Genomic DNA, 12,637 nt, shown 5'->3' with positions numbered 1-12,637 from the left:
ATCCCTTATTTTAAGACTATACATTGACCTAATGCAGCTCTTTTGGGCTTTAAAAATTATATCTTTTTCGCATGAGTTTCCCCAGAAAATTATGCCGTAACGTAAGTTGGATACAACAAATCCATGATACGCTGTCAGAACAGTTTGTCTATTAGCGACTTTTGATAAGCTTTTTTTAAAAGTTTCTGTTTATCAAATATTTTACACTTTTTTAATTGCAGATTGCGAATTCCTTCAGGGATTTTATTATAAAAACGGACACATTGTCTCCTGAATGATTTTCTATTTTCGTTTGCCTTGTGTGAATCAGAGCAAGATTATGTTTATTTCTCGTGTTGCAGTTATGATTGTCACTGTTTTTTTTTTAAAACGATCTATATTTTTATGCACAACCTATTATTACTAATTTTAATTGTCTTTCAATTAGACATCGTAGCCTACTATTATATTACAATAAAATCTTATTAAATTAAATGTAAACGACGGATTCATAAAAGCCCGTTTCAAATGTTTGTTATAATTTCCAGTTTATACCATTTTTAATATTATTTATGTATTACTAACTATACAAATGTAGAATGTATAATGCAACAAATCTATGCACTTGTTATTTAAAAATGATAATGGTTTTCACAGCGTAGTAACTATACATTATTTGTCACCTGTCAATGTCAACTTTGATATTTCAATAAAGAATAGAAGCAGATAAGAGGACACACACATTGAACCACCTATTTGGATGCCACATACACTAGAGTATTGTGATGAAATAATTAATATTAATATAAAAGATGTATGAGGAATTTTTATAAATATATATAAATAAGAAATCGAAGTTTATTATGATATGAAATCCTCTTTATTGGTCAGATTGCCAGTTAAACGAAATAAAAATATTTGAAGCTCAAATACTAAAATAATGTAAATTCTTCCATTTTTACATTTGCCATACATAAATTATCACTCGCATAACTGATGATTGAACCATAATATTCCTAGAAACATTTGCATATGACTTGAATAGATCCTTGGCAGATCGTCAAAAGCTATTCAGTATAATAGTGAGCACAGAGGTCGTCTAGATACATACACATAGTATTGTAGTTGTTTCTATTACAAACTAAATTGGATAGCGTGTGTACTGTTTTGTGCAAATATATTTTATAGCATCATCTTTAAATTATGATAAAATGCAATATCTTTCATCTACACTTAATCAGTTTTCAAGCTTAAAGAGATTCATATGTTTTGTACTTATAGCTTCTGAGGATTTGAAAGAATAGCCTTAAATTAAGTGCTTTACACTAGTAGTATCCTATTGCAATAAAATCCAGAGGGGACAAATCAGAGCGGAGTAGATATATGTAAGTGTATGGTTAAATTAAGTTAAATTTTTCTTAGTTAAAAGTAAATAAAAAAAATTTTTAACCAAAATTTATGAACGATGCGAGACTTTTGGTTATTTTGGTTCGTATAGGATATTATCTTATTTTTATATCACTTTAAAAATAACAAATTGTAAATATTCACTGAGATGTTTCACCGACAACGCATTACAAATTTTGGTTTACGTGCCTAGAAGTATAAGTGTATACTATAAGTTTAATTTGTACTTATTTATAAAAGGATTTCAATAATATGACAAATATGGAAAAACCAGTTACAAAATATTTTATCATACTATAATCTAGATGATATCATTCTAATCCTTGATTTATAAGAACTAATAAAAGCTTATTTACATATAAAATTATTGTGGTCTAAGGTCGACAGTATAATTTAGAATTTATCTCTACTAATCAATCTAAATTTGCATTTCCAACTCTTTATATCTTGTTGCGACTTGAAGACGATATCTTCACAAAAAAACTAGCGCTAAGCATTTTTAGCGTTAAGTAATTATATGTTATAATTTATAAAAAAATTATCTTTTCCTATGGGAATGTCAACCTAGGTTTTCGTGAACTAAGCAAAAAGAGAGTGTAAAAGTGTTGTTGATGAAAGTAGAAGAAGGCATGAAAGTATGGTAAGACTGAGAGATAAACATTATTGTATGTAATGCTTTGAAATTTTGAATTACTTGACTTAAGGCCTTTTATCGCTTGATCGGGCAAGTGGCATTCTCAGTGCTCCACCGTCTTTGTCTTCCCAACAGTCTTCGCTTGTGCAATAACCGTTGGAGTGGTAACACCCTAAACACAGGAGTGTTAAGGGTGTCACCTTAGATTCCAACCTAGTTTACTTGGTATACTTATGATCAGAACCTCTTCGGAGCGTGGCCAATCCAATTACATTTCAAGCAGGTGCCCATTGCAGTGTTTTCACAGATTTAAGTTTATGACGCTCTAGCTCTCTTACAGCTGTTTTCTACTTCTCGGATGCAATGCAATATATCATATAATGTGAATTAGGCCTTATTTTGCAGAAATCCATAATTATCATATGTTATGAGTTGTCAGTGCCAATTTCGCTAATATTTGCCCTTAACCATTTCCAATCCTCTTCATCATACAAACAAATCTCAAAGTTTCCACGTTAAATTCAACTTAAAATTACTGCAACAATTCCTTAGTTTCTAAATCTTGTCAACATTCCTTTGACTACAATTCTACAATTAACATTCCAAATCTATGATCGGTTCCTATCTTAGGTCCGCTATCTACACAGACAGGTTCGCAGGAATGATTTTACGATCATTACTTCAATAGTTAGTCGTTAGGCCATTTATACATGTCCCAACAATAGTTGTTAGCTTGCGGAACAGGCTTCAACGGTAAATAACTCAGATAAGTAGATCTGTGCGATCTTATGATTTGTTCCTGATTATTCTATAATTTAATTTTGCAATCATTCACTGCACATTTTGATGCTGCGGGGCATTTAGAAGACGACGTTTTTATATTGGGTTTCATTTCAAATATTTCGCAAATGTTTCCAGTCTCAGACCGTTTTATAAGTCTTCAGCAGACATATCCCATCATCGTTGAAATGTAAATATTGTATGGACTGACAGAACAACGTATATATTATATTACAACGATATTAATATGAAAAATTAGGAAAAAAATTGTACCTAAAGGCCATTCCTGCAACTTCCCGCTTTTCCATATCAGACTTTTGATCTGGAAGACCTTAAGAAGGTGAAATGATATCCTGTTTAATAAATTTTAATTTTCAAACTGCAATGACATTTGAATGAATAAACCGATTTTCACACGGTTGGCGGCATTCGAAGACAATTTTTTGGGCCCCATAAAGAATCTTTGAGTTTCAATTGATCCAACTTGGATACTTGAATTAATTCCGAAAATATACTTTTTTCGGAATTCTTTTCTCAAAGATCACTCACGAACAAATAACCGATTTTGACCGGCTTGGTCGCCACCAACATCGACGGGGTTTTTTGTTTTTTTAGAATTGATTAATAAAGACAATCAAACATAAATACATGACTAGTTACGACTTGTCAATCAAAATCAGTTACATTAGTTTTAGTTGAAGTTTGTAGTTACATATACCGTACTGTAGAACAACATTGTTTCAGAGAAACTGTTTTTGTATTTGCATAAATAGTTATTTATGGACCTGTTGTGTAATAAGGGGTATTAAATCACGAATGTGGGTTAATAGTATCACATAAGTGTTTTAATGCCTAATTATAAACAGTTCATACAAGACCCATAATATGAATCCTCTAAAAGATACTGAAACAGTTTGCTTACTGCTAACATTAAAACAGCCAGTCCTAGTAGTAACCTAATATTATCATCCATTACTGATTAATTATATACAAATAAACTAAGTATAAATGAAAGAGTCATTTATTTTATTAGTAATTTAGTTTAGTGCAATTATTAACATTTTCAATAGTGCAATTATTTAAATTCTCATGAATATTATGTTCTTTGCAGCGTATTAAATATCCTGCGATGTTCTGTCAAAACTTAGATCGCTCATTTCTTCAAGAAAAACGGCGGGGATTCGAATAACCTACTTGTTTTTACGGTGGACGGACGTTCTAATAGTGTGGAACGCGCGTAAACGAAAATCTTCTTTTTTTGAAAGTCATACAGATTACATCCATCGAGCATTAAGAATTTAGGTGTCTGCTTAAACTCTTTGCACATGATGATAGAAAAAACAAAGGAGTGTTATTATGAAACTCAGCACAATTACCGTACATACATTACAAGTACAGTACAATTTAATCATCCGTTTGGATGATGTAATGGTTTTTAACATTGGGTGTTTTAATGTTGGAAATAAGCTAACTGTTTCAGAATCTTTATTGCGGGATCTAAAGCGTGGGTGTAGATAAAATGTATAATCACATTCCTAAGATTAACTTTGATTCCGTTACAGATGTTCTTTTGTCTCTCACGCATTGTTTGTCGTTACTTTAGTATATTGTAAGACTATGATTACAATATAAGTCAAAAGTGACAGCTCAGTCTCATTCAATACCCACAGGATGAAATGCTCAATAAAGAAGTTTTCACTTCAAAAACTCATATTTTTTGCTAAAATAAATTAGCCATTATGTATCGTAGCTACAAAATCCCACGAGTATTATACACAATCTCTTCAAAATGCTAAAATGTTTGAAATAGTGAGCAGTGTGATGTGCCGGCTTAAACTAAAAGTTGTGAGCATCATGGGGCTCGAGGGTCGGTTATTACCGGTTATTACTGGTATTACGTTGAAGTAACTCAGTACAATTTAAGGACATTGGGTGTCTTTGCGGCAGCCGTTTACAAAATTCATTGTTTATTGTTTATATATATAGTACAGCTGGCTTACTCTACTATGATGTTACCTTAGATAATTTATACGAATAGATAGAGTCTCTTGGTGTTAATCAACCGATAAAACAGGCAAGGGATTTGTTTAGTGTGCGTTACAAGCTACGTCTTACACTCGCTGTTTGTATGATACTGTTAGTGTGCGTGAATAGCTCAAAACGTCAAATGTCTATTTTTTCCGACTTTTTCGCATTATCTATATTTTCCTATACTCGGAATTATTAATGGAGATCAAAAATGTAAACAATGATGTTGCCAACAACAAATGATAACCTTTTCCATTGTGCGTGTTAAAATATACTAAAATATAATTTTAAAATTATAAGTGTAGTCGAAATACATATAATTAAATATTGCACAATGTTTTCTCTTTGTAATATAGCATAAAAAACATCCAAAAATTTTAATGTAAATTTATTGTGCAAACTTTGGTTTGACACTGGCAATAAAATAGAAGCTCTAAACATTTGGCTCGTCTACAGCATTTGTTTGAATCCAAAAAAAAAATTAAAATTCGCACATTAAAATTAAAAGTAGTTAAAGGGCATACTGCCAACGATAAAAACCAATTCTGTATTTGTTTTAATGTTCCTTATCACTCCCGAAGGTTAGAATCGAACCCCACAATTGCCTCACGGAAAGCGCAAATTATTGTATGGCTCATATCCATAAAAAAATTAAAAACTAAAATATAAATTATGAAGAAAATATGATAAAAGCTCAGTTACTAAAAATCGTAAAAAGAGAAAAATCGAATTATCAAACTTTTTATGGGGACAAGTTGGCTGCAAAAAATAATTTTTATTATAAAAGTCACCAATTCCGATTCGTCAACATCAAGCTCTTTGGACCCCGAATCAGAGAGCGAACTTTAATACCGAAATTATTTATTTTATGTTTGGTAACCATTTCAAATAAAGACATTTGTAAATATTATATATATTTATGTATTATTAATCAAAATAAGTTTATTATTAAACTACCCTAGAAAAATGTGAATGTGAACTGTCATTTTGACAGTGACATTTTTTTGTTTACATTTTTGATCTCGAATTATAATTCCGAGTATAGACGTATAAATGATCTAATAAATGATCTATAAAACTTAAAACACAGAGCTTAATATATAATTTATTGTTTAAATAATCCGAACTAAATTACAAAAGAGACAAAAGTAAAACTATTTTAACAAGAATTTTACATTAGCCGCCTTATTACTCACTTTGTCGTATATTATATTATACGACAAAGTGAGTTCTGTGACTTAGACTGAGTGAGGTACATACACACATTATTATATATTTTTTGTATACATAATATTCGGGGAATCGTACATCGTTGTCGTTCGTTGCATACAGACGTCGCTTCATTGTGTGTCTTCTACCGCATTTATCACTACAAATCTATCACTCAAACTAATACATACGGTTTGTGGGGGAAAATCCAGGAAGCTGGGAAAACCTGGCTAGACTCTACCAGCATTCTTTTTTAGCGCTCTTTTTAATAAAAAACGCTCTTGTGATGTGTAAGATCAGTTGACCCGTACGCGTGTTTGTCCTCCTCTTTAAAACAAGAGGTACATATACTATGTGAAGGTAGTTACTTTGAGTAACGCGAGTATTACATTTAATGATGATAAATAATTTCTGATGTGATTTAATAACAATTGGCAAACTGAGAGAAAAAAACCCCCCCTTTAAAAAAATGTACTAAATGTGCACACTGTACTGTCTCGTGTAACTCCTATTCTATTAAAATATTTGAATTTAAACAATTTGTTATATTTTAAAAGTGATAATCCTCATTTGTAGGATTAAGACAAATAAAATTTGTAAACAAAATTTTATGAACGATGCGGGACTCGAACCCACGACCTCTGGCGTTCTGTGCCAGCGCTCTACCAACTGAGCTAACCGTCCGAGTGATGTATCGTCATAAAATCTTGTATGTTTGTTCAACTGCTTGGTTCAGCTTTGTATAACTCTCATCGTTCATCAAATTTCGTTTTCATATTTTATTTGTGTATTTGACTTTGATTAAAGATAATGTCTAGGCCTTTATTATAAAAGTGTGTAAAGGTTTGTATGTATATTATGAACCTGTAGGTATTACTATGATGCAAACTTATAATGTATACAGGAATGGTATTGGCGGTCGTTTGCTTTTAATCTAATGAATGTCAATATCGTCCATGATAAATGGCCACGTGAGAATACAAGCGCTCGCTCTGTCCAATTAAGCTATAAATTATCTATACATATAAATAAAATTGAAGTGTCTGTTTGTGATGTGGAACCTACAATGTTTCAATGTCTGCCAGTGTGAGACTGATGGCGTCTAGGTGGGCACTACAGCTACGCTTTTTTCTGTCCATTATCTACGCGGATGGTAATAAATAAGTTATTATTTTCCATACTGTCAAATAGCCTATTGTCAATTTCTTAAAGTTGTATTATTCCCGCCCGCTATAGCCCGCTGAGTTCATTGCGCCCTTCCTTCTCAGATCTGAGGCATACCTTTTGGAATGGGTGGTATTTTTTAACTTTCAATAAGTGATTTTATATCCTAATAAAAATATTTGAATTCAATGACTGAATCCGCTTCGTCGTCATCTGCATATTCTTAGATCTATCTCAGTCTGTTTTTGTTAACAATACGGCTTTGTTTGTTCATTGGGTATCACGTTAGATAAAAAGCTTCAGTGGGGTCCACATATTACCCATCTAGCAGATAGACTCAGCTCTGCGGCATATGCAGTTAGAAAGATTAGAGAGTACACGAATGTTGCGACCGCTAGATTAGTGTACTTTAGTTATTTTCACAGCATCATGACGTACGGTATATTACTATGGGGTCATGCTGCTGACATTGATATAGTGTTTGCTCTGCAAAAGAGAGCTGTTCGTGCTATATATCAGCTTGGTTATAGACAGTCTCTCAAAGAAAAATTTAAAGAAATAAATATTATGACTGTTTATTGTCAGTACATTTATGAAAATTTAACATATGTTCACAAAAATCGTCACCTTTTTGCTCTTAATAGTGATTTTCATTATTATAACACTAGAAATAAGGGATTGCTTGTAACTAATTCTAGTAGGCTTCATAAGATACATAATAGCTTTAAGGGTAAATGTATACACTTCTACAATAAAGTCCCAGCCACTGTTCAGGCATTGTCTATAAATAAATTTAAATGTTTTATAAAAAAATGGCTCTGTCGTAAATCCTTTTACTCCACTGCTGAATATCTAAATGATCGGACAGCCTGGGACTAGATTGTGATTATTTTATAGCAACTGTACAATATTGTATATTTTTATTGAAAAGAGCGCAAAAAAAAAGAATGCTGGGAGAGTTTCTTGCGCCGCTTCTTCTCTCTCAGAGCGCCATTTGTTTCCGAAGCGGTAGTAGTATCTAGTAGTATAAGAAATGACATCAAAAAGAATTCTAAAGGAATCAATTTTGAGAAAATAAATGCCTTTTATGCCTTTTATGCCATTAGTATGACAATGCTTATGCATTAGCCACTCATTTGCAACTATTCCTACTTCATAATTTAAAGTACCGACAGAGCCTACATATTTATATAATAGTATACATTAAGTTCCCTGTATAGATTAAATTTATCTGAAATCTGAATATATAATGGTAAAATAATGTAATTCCAAAGATTAGATTAAGATTATAGCGTGAACTGATAAATTGACTACATTTGATACTTGAAATTTTCATCGAAGTAATTTTGCTGCAAACAAAGTCATAACGTCTAGGCAATTAAATATTGTAAACAGTCATCAAACTCATCTTTGTTGTAACATCTCTACTCTGTTGTTATAATTATCAAGATCAGAATATATAGGGTACTGTTTTAAGCTATAACGTTATGAGATATTAGCAACCGAGAGACATCAGAAAATACGACGACTTGGCTTTGTATTCCTCTCGCTTACTGATTCGGAGATTCTGATTTTAATTATAATCAAAATAGCCGTAGGTGCGTCTATAATGTATTTGTGTATTATCATCTTATATATAAAATTCTCGTGTCACAATGTTAGTTATCTTACTCCTCCGAAACGGCTTTACTGATTTTTACCATTTTATATGCATATTCAGTAGGTCTGAGAATCGGCTACTATATATTTTTCATCCCCCTAAATGTTAAGGGTCCACCCCAAATTTATTTTTTATTTTTTGAAATTTTTTTATAGTTTTATTGTATTATGATCCAGAATTGAAAAATACATACAAATTTAAATTTTCGCCCTTCTAAGATCTACAACTATTTTTGTATCACGATTTTTATATTATTCTGTTACATCCACCAAACCGATATAGGGTTGCAATATGGCAATCGAATACAATAATTGTTACGATATATTTGGAAGTTCTGAGAATCGGTTGCATCAAAATTTTAATAATTGTTTTTTTTTAATATATTATATGGCAATACGACGTTTGCTGGGTCAGCTAGTGACCTATAAAATCTTTATACGTGAGACTTAATATGTGAGGACATATTATGCCTTACGTATGAACATTAGATTGTATGTTTTATATATATCTACTATATTTTATACTTTAATGAACGATATTACATCGTAATCCATATTTTTACAAAAAAAGCCCGCTGAATTTCTTGAGTTGGTTCTTCTCAAGTCTGAGGTAGTGTATTTTGAATGGTTGGTAGTTTTTGACATTGAATAATTGATTTTGAGTCCTATATTATTTAATAAAAGATAATGTGTCCAAAAGTCATAATAAACATATTATACAAAATGCTTATGAAAAACAAGAGTAAAACATCAGACAGATGTCAGAGAAAAAGATGTTCCAATTTTTATTGTAATAATTAACGTTTACAATTTGTATTACGTTAAGTTCATAACATATTTCCACACATAGCTACAGCCCTATCTAAGTACAAAACTCTCGAGTAAAACATCCCTTTGATCTTATTGTTCTCTTGACCATTCCAACGAAATTTGTTAACAGAAGTATACCCTTGGGTAAGGTATTTTATACGGCTTAGAAACCACCCCTTCATAAAGTTCAAGTAATTTATAATCGTGCCTGCCGTTAGCATTCGTAATTATTAATTCAAAGGAATTTTATGAGAATTGTCTAATGAATTTTTATAGTCATAAATAAAACAGATCATTTATTAATACATCTTGAAAATATGCTGTGTTTAACACACATGATAAAGTTATACTTTAACTAACACGAAAATCCATTAGTCATTTTCTAATCCTAATTTGTGATACTTGGCTTGGTTCGTACTACACCAGCGCGTTTTTCTGTGATAAAATAGTAGTGCGTATTAATGGTATTCCTTTTGAAGTTGAGTAATGAAATATAATATCGCGATCTCACTCAGAATTTTGATTTCAATCAAGAATTCCTACAGCACTGCATCGGAATGCGCAGTACGTATCACTTACAATAAGCTGAATTGAAACGCCTTGGTTTATTCATCAGTTTTTCTCAAAAATATCGTAATCTGAGATTAAGTTCGAATTCAAATATTTTTATTCGAAATAGGATGTGACATCACTTATTGAAAGTTAAAAACCTACCACCCATTCCAAAAAATGCCTCAGACCAGAGAAAAATGAGCGCGACATACTCAGCGAGCTTTTTTTCATCAAAAATATGTTCACAAAGTAATATTGTACAATGAAACATAGTATTTAATAGCCTGAGGGCGGTCGCTCCATTCCTAGTCTGTAACATCATTAAGAAAGTAATTTATGTTATAGTAACCTTGACCACACAAACGTTTTTTAACAATTCTTTTGAATGTCGTAACACTTTTATTTTGTACATTTTCTGGGATTACTAACTCGTCTTAGCCGAGTACTAGGCATTAAAAGTTTATGTCTGTTCCTGGTGTAAACATTATGGTTATGATAGTTACTAGCAAATTCATTTATGTGCCTATAAACATACATTACATTATCGTGAATTTATTGAGAAGCAACTATCAATTTCTTAAAATTTTGCCCTCAATGATTCTTTAGGACCTAGGTTATAAATAGCGCGAATAGCCCTCTTCTGCAGTACAAATATTTTATTAATATTTGTAGCATTGCCCCATAGCAATATCCCATACGACATAATACTATGGAAATAACTAAAGTAAACTAGTCGCGCCGTATCTATTTCAGTTGATTGTCTAATAGTATTGAAGTAAAACCAATAATATATTATTGTATGAGTTTAGAGATTTCTCTTTATTCCGTTTTCATAATTCTTGTAAAGTACTCAACATTTAAACGTAAGAATGGAATAAATGCCATCAGATAAAACTCCCGGTGCACATTAAGTCGCAGAGATTACGAAAGGACTTTGACCACACGGCAGTCCTTTAAAGATTAAGACTTGTAATCGTATTCACATCATCCCTCTATATAAAAAGGGGAGTTGTGGCGAGATGGAGTGCCTTACAAGGACTTACCTCTTCAGGGCACAGACCCCTCACCATTGTAATAATGGTGCATATTAAACGAACCGCCTTTCTTGAGAACTCCCTTCTTGATTGAAGTTGTAAGCAAATCCCCGAGTGTACTAATTTTGCTATTTACAAGTTGTCTCTGCAAATAATAAATTGTTTCGTCTTTCAACTAACTTTGCCTTTAGGGATTATCGTTAATTTTATAAATGCATTCTGAACAACATTGTAAAGCCTCAGTGGTAAAAAGGTAGATCCGTTGACTGTAACCACGGCGCCCCGGTTTTTATTTTCGTCCGCTACGTACCAATGTGTATTCGGATCTAAAGTAAAGTATGCTTTTATTCATGACAAAACAATACATATTATATATATAGTTCTTCTTCTTCGGCGTTACACTCTTGTCAGAGTGGTCGTGGTCGTCACGTCGAGGTTAGTAGCCTGTTTCACAATGCGACGCCACTCGTCGTGAACTGCCGCTCTTCTTGTGCATTCATGCAGAGTACCATCGACAGCTTGCCTCACTTGGTCCTTCCACCTCATCGGGGTCCTGCCTCGTGGTTTAGTGCCCTCGACTTTACCCTGCACTATTAAGCGTTCTATGGAGTCGCTTCCACGTCGCGATACATGCACGAAGAAAGTGAGAATGCGAGCTTGTACGGTAGTAGACAGTCTCGGTTTGATCTCTCGAAGAATGGACTCATTGGTTCGGAATTCCATCCACGATATTTCGAGCATTCTTCTCCAGCACCACATCTCAAGAGCATTAATCTTTTTCTTCTTACTTTCTCGTAGGGTCCATGTCTCAGCAGCGTAGAGGAATATGGGGAATATGAGAGCCCTTACAAGTCGTATATAGTAACAAATTAAAAAAAGTATATCATGAAAATGACACCTACTCAGCATTTCGATTGTATATAAGTTTATTCAACGCTTGCTTAATTGCTTGCTGGTGTAACATACCCTCAGGCTACCCGAATATAATATGCTCTTCCATACAAAGAATAAAATATTAGAATAAATTATTGCAGAAGTGTAGATCCCATAAGTCTTACTATTTCTGGTTCCATGATAGATATTTGTAAGCCAGTTACTCTACTTACGTCTAGTTTTAGGTATCAAAATTACATATTATATTAATCTCATTTTAGCAGCATTTTTGCAGCCCCACAGATATATGTTTTAATAATATAACTTTTATTGAAAATACATAATTATCCAAATGTATTGAGTTTTCTTTAGTGTTCATTCCCCCGATAATTATCTTTTAAACAATTCAACATGTGTTCCGCCTCTACACGAGGCATCCTCAGGACATGTTGACTCTCTCAAATGTGGCACAAGACTAAGACGACTCTCGTGCCGAGACGTGGCGAAT

The 12,637-nt window shown here is 32.5% G+C and overlaps 1 protein-coding gene and 1 non-coding gene across 10 annotated transcripts in view; one reads left to right on the top strand and one right to left on the bottom strand.

Annotated features, from left to right (window-relative positions):
• Positions 1-12,637, top strand: part of LOC126967146 (SAM and SH3 domain-containing protein 1-like) — a 181,887-nt gene that overhangs the window by 45,198 nt on the left and 124,052 nt on the right. The gene's annotated exons all lie outside the window — the stretch shown is intronic.
• Trnas-aga (transfer RNA serine (anticodon AGA)) lies at positions 6,649-6,721 on the bottom strand. The gene has a single exon. It is a non-coding gene; the product is annotated as a tRNA-Ser (tRNA).

This window comes from Leptidea sinapis, chromosome 12 (genome assembly GCF_905404315.1).
Source record: "Leptidea sinapis chromosome 12, ilLepSina1.1, whole genome shotgun sequence".
Classification (NCBI taxonomy): Eukaryota; Metazoa; Arthropoda; class Insecta; order Lepidoptera; family Pieridae; genus Leptidea; species Leptidea sinapis.
Note: the sequence above shows the minus strand (reverse complement) of the source record. Positions and strands in the feature narration are given on the sequence as shown.